This window comes from Nyctereutes procyonoides, unplaced genomic scaffold (genome assembly GCF_905146905.1).
Source record: "Nyctereutes procyonoides isolate TBG_1078 unplaced genomic scaffold, NYPRO_anot_genome, whole genome shotgun sequence".
NCBI classification, from domain to species: Eukaryota; Metazoa; Chordata; class Mammalia; order Carnivora; family Canidae; genus Nyctereutes; species Nyctereutes procyonoides.
In genome coordinates this window covers 72844758-72853880 of record NW_026575142.1, presented here as the reverse complement: position 1 = coordinate 72853880, position 9123 = coordinate 72844758, and the positions used below count along the sequence as shown (strand labels likewise).

The 9123-nt window shown below is 58.1% G+C and overlaps 1 pseudogene; it reads right to left on the bottom strand.

Annotated features, from left to right (window-relative positions):
• Positions 1-1157: 1157 nt before the first annotated feature.
• Positions 1158-9123, bottom strand: part of LOC129498485 (inositol 1,4,5-triphosphate receptor associated 2-like) — a 68401-nt pseudogene continuing 60435 nt past the window's right edge.

The window sequence follows — 9123 nt, the reverse complement described above, 5'->3', positions numbered from 1 at the left end:
CCTTGGGGTGGCCGGTGCTCGGCTGACTGACACCCCTCAACGGGCCACAGGGTCCCCCAGGAGCCCGCCCTCCCGGCCCCCACACCCCCAAAGACAGGGAAGCCCTATTTAGCCGGCCCTACTTTCCCTTTCCTGTCGGGCGGCGTCTGCGGACACCTGCACCGCTGTGACTTCGCCGTCCCCGACCAGGTGGGCTCCCGGGGCGAGCATCCTTCATCCCTGAGCCGCAAGGCGGGCGCGATGCTCGGCGCCGGGAGATGCTCAACGGGGCCGAAGCCATGAGCACACGAGTGGCCTCACGCTGTTCGGGGGGAGATGCAGAGACTCAGCGGCATCTGCAAAGGACGACCCAGGACCCCGCTGCTTCTCCGAAGGGCCGGTTGCCAAGGAGCCATCACCGTCCCCCGGGGAGAGCCTAATAGCGGAGCTAACCCCCGTCACTTCCGCCGCGGGGTCTCATCGTGTCCCTTCCCCCAGGGAGCGGCCACGCCGACAGCCATTGGCAGCTCTCTTCTCCAAGATGCAGTTTCCTTCTTAAAATCAAATACGCGTTCCCAGGCCCTGCAGTTAAGGGGTGGCCCATCCCTGGAGCTCATGCTTTGGGGGGCACGCGGGTCCCTGTTCGGGGCCTGACCCTGCAGCCCGTCCAGCCGAGCCCTCTGAGCCCCGGAACATGCTGCTCCGTCTCCCCCTAACGCTCTGGCTGTGGGCCATGGCGGGAGGCGACCGGGCCCCGGACTGCCCGTTGGCCCGGGCTGGGGACACACGTGAATGGGGGCTGAGCCCGGGGGGCTGAGCATCTAGGACATCCAGGCCATCTCCTCCCTCCCGGGCGGGCGGGAGCTGAGGCCACCCCAGACGGTGACCCCACGGCCCAGGACGCCTGTCCTCGCCGGCTCCTCGGAGGTGCTTGTCCTGCGTGCACGGTCCGATGCCGCAGGGAGGACACCCCTGTCTTCTAGGGCCTCGGGGTTGGGGGTCGGGGGGGCAGTCGTAGGCCCGGAAGCTCATCTGTGGTAGCTGAGCTGCAGCCTGGTGGCCAGGGCGGCTCAAGGACACGCGGCAGGTAGTCCCGGGAACATACATGACAGGACGGGCAGTCCAGGGCCGGGGCCTCGGGGCTGGATGCGCTGCAGACACGGAGGAGCAGGTGGTCTTCACCCCACAGGAAGCACGTGAACCTGCAGGGCTGTGGCCGCCGACAGAGCCGTCAGGTAAACGCCACCGGGCTTCTGCCGATGGGCGATGTCAAGACGCAAGGCAGACAGGGCCTTGAGGGATCCTAGTGGGCGGGCGCCCTGAGGATGGGGGTCCCCGAGGATGGGGGGGCCTCGTGGATGGGGGCCCAGGAGGATGGGGGGGCTCCATAGGATGGGGGCCCAAGGATGGGGGGCCCTGAGGATGGGTCCCTAGAGGATGGGGGTCCTGAGAATGGGGGGGGCCCAAGGATGGGGGCCCAAGAGGATGAGGGGGCTCTGGAGGATGGGGGCCCTGAGGATGGGGGTGTCTGAGGATGGGGTCCCCGGAGGGGCACAACAGGCCTCGGTGGATGCAGCTTTTATATAGCAGGCTGGAGAAACATTGGGAAATTCGGCGTCAGAGTTCTGGGAGGGGAGGAGAAACTTGTGAGCTTCATAGATGGGGCCAAGGGTACCGGCACCCCGAACGCTGCAGCTCCCGTAGCGGCTCAGCCGGGATTGGCCCAGGTGCTGCGGGGTTGGGGCGAGAGACCCCGGGCAGGTGGGCGCAGGGACACAGGGGACTTTCCTAAATCACCGCGTGTGGGACCGTCGGGTTGGCCCCACGCTCCCGCTTGACTCTTATTTGTCACTTTGAAAAAAAATCTGGAAAATGTTCCCAGAATACAGCAGCTTCATTCCTGCGCCAAGAACTGTCATTTTGCCTTGTCCTCTGTGCCCTCCTGGTGACTTGGGGAGCGACCCATCCTGAGAGGCCCCATCAGGCCCTTTCCGTGGCCAGTCTACCCCTGCTCCTCCTCCTTCCACGTTTCCAGTCGATTCTGCCCCAAAGCGACCGCCTCCACTGGTTGTTACACTAAGGCGTTTAGAGTCAGGATCTTCCCGTATCATACGGTTCCGGAGGCGCTGGCCTCGTGTCCTTAGGGAGGTGGCCACGGCGGGAAGTCCTCTGGCACCCAGCGTGACGCCGGGACAGCACGTGGAGCTGACTGGAGGCGGGCAAACCGTGTCGGAGCCGGACACGGAAGGCAGGATGCCGGGCCGCGGGCCCCGCGGGCCTTAAATTGGGTCTCAAAATTGGTGGAGCTTTAGCTGCACTGTAGCCAGTCCTATCAGTCTTCATGGTTTATCATGACTTTTTAAAAGCCAATCACCATCATCTTGGGCATTTTTTAGTATATTTGGATTTGAGCCTTTCATTTTGCATTAAAAATATTGTCAACCTCAGAAAGTTTGGAGTAAAGTAGGAAACAATGACAGGTGACAAGCATAAAGATTATTTTTTTTTTAAAGAAAAGACTATTTAGTGTTCATGAAAGACACAGAGAGAGAGAGGCAGGGACCCGGCAGAGGGAGGGGCAGGCCCCACGCGGGGAGCCCGCCGCGAGACTCGATCCCGGGACCCGGGGCCATGTCCTGGGCCCTGAGCCCAAGGCGGACGCTCCACCGCGGAGCCCCCGGGGGTCGCAAGCAGAGTGTTGATGCCCCGTCACAGTTCAAAGCCTCTGCCCCCGTCCCCCGTTACACACAAGCCGTCAGGGCGCCTGAGAATTCAGACACCATTGTCCTTCTTGAGGGTTTCTCTAAATAAGTACGAGAAAAAGTTTTCTTTTGTGATAATCCCGGGTGGAAATAAAGGAGGGTCCGTGACGGGGCAGCTTCGGGAGCCGCGGGCTGCAGTGGGCAACGGCCGGTCTGCTCGGCGCGGTGCTCTCCGGGCTGCGGGGTCGTGTGCCGTCCCCTCCTCGTCGTGGGGATGCTAACGGCCACCAGAGCCGCCCGGGCCACGGAGAGCAGAGGCCACCACCGAGCCGTCAGGCAGCTCAAGGGGACCACGTCGGGACCCAGGGCCCCTGGGAAGCCGGCGCCGCGAGGCTGCGTCACGGCCGAGACCTGGAGAAGGCAAAGTGGTGTCTTAGGGCCGCTCCTGTGGATGGTCTGGGAAATCGCCATGACCTTTGTTGTCATTCACCAGTGGTGGTGGGAGGGGGACACGGGGGCCAGGGGGCCCGCCTGCAGGCCGTGCTGGGCCCCGGGTGCAGAGGCTCCCGTCAGCCTCTCCAGCACCCTGGGCGCTGGGTGCTGGGTGCCAGGTGCTGGGGAATGGCACCAGGTGCTGGGTGCTGGGCACCGGGTGCTGGGTGCTGGGTGCCAGTTGCTGGGTGCTGGGTGCTAGGCACCAGGTGCTGGGCAAGGGGTGCCGAGTGCCGGGTGCTGGGTGCTGGGCGCTGGGTGCTGGGTGCTGAGTGCTGGGTGCTGGGCACCAGGTGTTGGATGCTGGGCACTGGGTCCCGGGTGCCGAGGCTCCCATCAACCTGTCCAGCTCTCTGGGCGCTGGGTGCTGGGTGCCAGATGCCAGGCGCCAGGCACCAGCCTCTGGGCACTAGGCGTTGGGTGCTGGGTGCTGGACACTTGGCCTCGGGTGCAGAGGCTCCCATCAGTCTGTCTAGCTCCCTGGGTGCCAGTGCTGGGCACTGCGTGCTGGGTGCTGGGTGCCAGGTTCTGGGTGCTGGGCACTGCGTGCTGGGTGCTGGGTGCCAGGTTCTGGGTGCTGGGCACTGGGTGCTGGGTGCAGGCCAGGTGCTCGCAGCCCCTGTGGCCGCTGCCTGCCGCAGGCCATGGCACTGGCCTTCCCAAGCCCTGGGGGCTCCGTCCACCTGGGCCATGGGCCTCCGAGTCCCCGTGGGCACCACGTCCCCACGGCCCGGGCTCAGGAGTCCTGGCTCCGACTTCCCAGGACACAGGTAACTGACCCCCTGGCGGCTCCACAGGTCTAGCCCCCGGGTTTCCAGGGCTCCTTCCGACCTGAGCGTCAGGATCTGAGTCTTCCTTGGCTTTGCTTCCAGCTCACGGTCCCTTTACCTGGGGGCGGCCCACGGGCCTCACCCGGCTCTGCAGACACGGGTGCACTCTCTTCGTGGGGGCTGATGGACATTTGTCCTCCGAGGGGGGCTGCACGACGGTCCCCGGTGCGTCTGGGAGCCTAGGGGACCCGCTGCAGTGGGCCTCGCCCTCGTCGGGGTCACCGTGCTGACGCCTGGGCTACGACGTGGCCCCGGCTTTCCCATCCCAGAGGTGCGGCAAGCAGAGGCGGACCCTGAGCGCTGTCGAGCAGGCGTCTGTGTGGCTGCGGCGCAGGCCCCGTGGCCCTCGGCCCGCAGGGGACACGCGGATTGCCCGCTGGATGGTGCCATGCTTTCTTCTTTATTTTTAAATTATTTTTTTCTTTTTTATTGCACTGTAGCTGCTGTTCCATTAGGTGCAGGTCCCCGGTGGAGCGACCGGCCCCCCGGCCCGCACTGTGCCCCCCGGCTGCGCCCCTCCTCCGGGAACCACATTCTACGTGATTAAACACGATCACTTCCCTCTCAGAAGTACACTCATCTGCTGCTTTGCAAGAGGTTTTCACAAACCCGCAGCATTGAAGCAATGAGTCCTTTTTGCTTCATCTTGGATGAGAACCAGACCCTCCAGCCGCCCGCACCCCCGGCAAGGCAGCATCCAGGACACGCAACCGAGACGAGAACCCGGGTGGGAACAGAACATTCTCCGGGGTCGAAAAGCAAAAAGTCTCCACGTAAAGAATTAAAAAGGATGTGAACAGCGTCAATGCTTGATTTATCTGGCTTAGGGGCTTATACCAGAAACCCACCAGTTATTTACTTTGCCCTTTTGCATCGATCGGCAGCGTCTAAATGCTTTATCTTGGCGACACCCACGCATCCCCTGATTTTGTGATTTCAGACTAACAGTCTGTTCGTTCAGGGAAAAATCTGTGAATGGTTTGGGTTGAATTAACATTACTGGTTATTCATCTACGGCACAGTTGTGTCACACACCCGCCCCGTAGGATCTGTTGGGACAGCTCAGACGTGAGAGTTCGGTAGTAGGTCGAATGGTGCCCCCGCCCCTCAGGGAACCGTCTGCGTCCCAACTCCCCAAACCCGTGGCCCTACTTTATTTGGAAAAAGGGCCTTTGCAAATACAATCAGGAATCCTGAGCTGGGGAAATAGTCCCAGGTGACTCAGGGGAGCCCCAAATCCAGGATGTGCCTTGACATGAGCAAGGCGGAAGAGGGCCGGGCTGTGCCGGGGGGAGGTGAGGTGACCACAGAGGCAGCGGGAGGGCTGATGGGCTGCGGGTCAAGGACGCTGGCAGCCACCAGGGGCTGGGGGACGGGAGAGGCTAACTCCACCAGCTGGAAGCGTGGGTTTCATCCTACAACCTCTAGGCAGTTGGGAATTTGTCTTGAAGCGGGAGGATGCTGGGGTCAGATTATGTTTAAGAAGGATCGCTCACCGTGGCGTGATTTCGAGGGAGAGGGTTCTGGAAGCGTCAAGACTGGCTGGGGGGAGGCAGTGTCCGCCCAAGGAGCAGGGCTGCTGGAGCTGAGCTGTGTATCCTCTAAGTCCATCGGGTGACTTTCAAGCCCCAGGGCCTCCGAATGGGACTCTTTGGATATAGGCCTGACAAGGGCAAGTAGAAGAGGTCCTGGGGTGGGCCCTAACCCTATGAAGGGCGTCTTAAAGGAGGGGAGGCCGGAGTCTGACAACACGCAGACTGAGGGGTGACTACGTGGGGGGTGGCCACCCGCGGCCCACACCAAACCTGCTGACACCTGGATCTTGGACTTGTAGCCCGAGTGTCTCCAGATCTGTGAGGAAACTGCCTCCTCCATCCGCGTCACCCGGCCTGCTGTTTTGTTGCCTCAGTGAAGGACCGCCAGGCGCCTACACGAGGACAGCTCTGGGGCGCAGCCCACCGTTCGACCCGGACCCCTGTACCGTGTGCTGCGGTCGGGGCTGACCCCGACATAAAGCCCACAGCTTAGTTTCATGACCTCCCGGGGCACTTGTTCCTTCACCACGAAAGCAGGGTGCATCCTGGGGCACAAGAACAATAGCGGTTTTATAGTTGCTGCAATATTGCTTTGTTTCCAGTATATTAAACAGGATCTCTCCTGGCTCATAAGCTCCACGCATTTTGCTCCTGCGTTCTTGACCATAAATAACAATAGAGGACAAATGCTGCCTTCAGGTCTTTGTTGGTTAAGTCATGAAATATGCCCGTTGCCTGAGCTTCTGGGCATCCAGACACACTCATGCATCCTGATCCTCCTCTTCCTAACTTGTCCAAAATTTACCCATCAGTCAGGTTAATGCCTGATTAAGCTTGTCCTGAAGGTGAGCAGCGGTTGGGAAGTAAATGAAGCAGATATGGACCAATCCCGTAGTTAATATTGCAGGTTTCAAGGAAGAAAATTTTACTAGGACGTCAGGACGGAGTGATGTAAAGCGACTTGTCAAAATACAGCTGTGAGAATAGGGGCGGGAGCCCTAACGGGTTGCCCGGGGTGATAAGTGTGATGCTCTTAGCCCTCTACAGTGGGGGATTTACACCTGCAGAAAGCAAAGGAGGTAAGAAAACTCAGAATAGTCTTAACGTTTTTCCCATTTACACATTCCCCCCCCCCCCCAAGTCTCAAGGGAGACCAACTCGGCCTGCCTCCGCCTGGGCTGTATGTTATGGTCAGCCATAAAGCTGACTGAATCTGCTCAACATCCAGCACCACCCTATTTGTTCTGGGGGAGAAGGAAAAATCTGGGCTGTCATGGAGCTGATGATTAACCTGGGAGGCAGGTCACATACTTAATACCTTATCAATTGTTGGGAGTTAGCGTGGAACAGACGGAGCTAAAGTTGGCCGATTTGCTACAGGATATTAGATGGCACTGATTGTTTGATAATATTTGCTCGAGAATGAACCAAGTGAGATGGGAGCCATCTCTGTCCCAAAGAGCTCTTCGGGCACTTGAATACACAAGAATTACTTAAGTGAAGTAGCCAGGTAACGAGAACCAGGGCCCACATGTGTGGTGCTCTGTATGTGCTCGAGAATTAGGAATTTCAGAAAATCTCAGAGGAGTACGACGCCAGCTTAAGGTGTAGGAGGCTTCATGGAAAGTAGTGTTTGGGATGCTCATTAATTCACTTAGGATTCACTCACTTCCCATCCACACAGCAAATCTAATGAGCCGTATACGGTGATCCGGGTTCTGATAAGATGATGACGACAGACATGGTTCATATCCTTATGGAGCTTACGGTCTAATGGGAGATCAACGTCACACAATTGCACAGAACTAATTGTAAACTGTGATAAGTGTCTTGAAAGACCATTACTAGGAAGAACAGTCTGGAGGAGTGGATAGTTAGAGTGATACCGAGTCAGATGTCCAGAGGACGAGTCAGAGGGTCAAGCAGTGGGGGTGGGAAGCACTGTAGGGATAGGACACTGTGTGCAGAGCTGGAGGTGGAGAAGGCCCTGCCCGCCTGCAGAAAGGCTACAAAGCCAGGGTAACTGGAGCGTAGTCCCAGGGAGAATGGCATCCAGCGGGATGAAAAGATCATGCTTGTGGCTGACGTTCTGGGATCATGGACGTCTTTGAAGGTCTGTTGGAAGCTCTGCATCCTTTCTCCAGAAATCTGCACACCCATTTCCAGTTTAGGGAGTTCACAGATTTCCAGAAGCGTCTTTGTGAATGTCAGAGTAAGAAATCCTACCTTAGGGGCAGGTGTGATGGGAACCAGCTCTTGGGAGGAGAAAGGGTTTTCACAGCGAGAGAGGGTTTGGGAATGAGCAGTGTTTGCAGGGTTGTGGGAGGCAGGGAGTCTTCACGAGGCGGGGTTATCCCTTTTCTTCCACTTCGGTCGGTCGCATGCTCTCAGATTCACTAAAGTCAAAGTGAATAATAGGGGACGGGGTATTGCTATGCTTGTGCGCGTCTTGGGTTTGCTTGCAATGCTAATGGTGGCATTTGGCCTTTAGACGACGACTTCTCTCCCTCTCCTGGCAGCTCTCTCCTCCCAGTGCGGCTCCGTCTGCACCAGGGAGTCTGTGCAGCGTCTGAGGCTCTGGCGGAGAAGTAGACTTCATGGCATTGACTTTCTGACTCAACGGGCTTCAGACACATCAGCAAGAGTATTAGCGAAGCTGTTGAATACAAACCACCTCCTAATGCATTTTAAATTAGTATTTGGCCAGTTAAGTTAATTAATTTGTAAAATACGTGAAAGGAAAGGCCTATTAAAATAGAATTCGTGTTTGGTGAGGTAAACCTTTCTATAAACTACAAACCAGACACTTCCTCCAAATGGAAAATGTGGGCAGGCAGGTATACAGATCCCCTGCGGAAACTATTTTCAATATTAATTATCTTGCTGTGCCTTAAATGGTTTTTGTTTGGGTGTTAAAAGGCTTGTGAAGATTAGATCATTTAAATGGCAAAGAAATCAATTTTCTTGAACCTGGACAGTCTTTTGCAGTCAACTGTAAAAAAGCCAAAGGGGTGGAGAGAGAGGCGAGTTTTGTGCATCTCGTTTCTTCTTTTTAAACGTGAAAACAAAATGAATTGTCAGTGCAAAGAGAAGCAGGGTGTGCCTGGGAGGAAAGGAGGGGGTGTACGACGCAACTGCCTTTGTCAGGTAGATGCTGGTGTGGGTGGTCGGGGCATCCAGCTGCCATGGCCATGGCCAGAAGCCTCATCAGGGGTCGGACTCCCCGTGCTTAGTTCAGGTGTCAGGAGGGTACAGGGAGAAAACGAGAGATAAAAGCATGCAGCGTCCCTGCACAGAGGAGGGGCTGCAACGCGCCCTGAGAAGAAGGGATGCTGTTCGTCCAAGTGCAGATGCCTTCGGCTTCCCCAGGCCTGAGGCGTAGCTCCAGCGGAGGTTGACTTTGGTTCAGCAGGAGAGCATGACTCTAGTCTGCCAGAGGCCCGTGCTCAACTCTGGGCTGGCTCTGTCCGCAGAGAGCTTCCCTTTGGGCAGAGGAGGGGAGCCCCGTGCATCCGTACGGCGGGCACAGAGCAGGCTGTGCTACGCGGGGACCGTGCTCCAGACGCCCACACGTGGTGAGCGCGC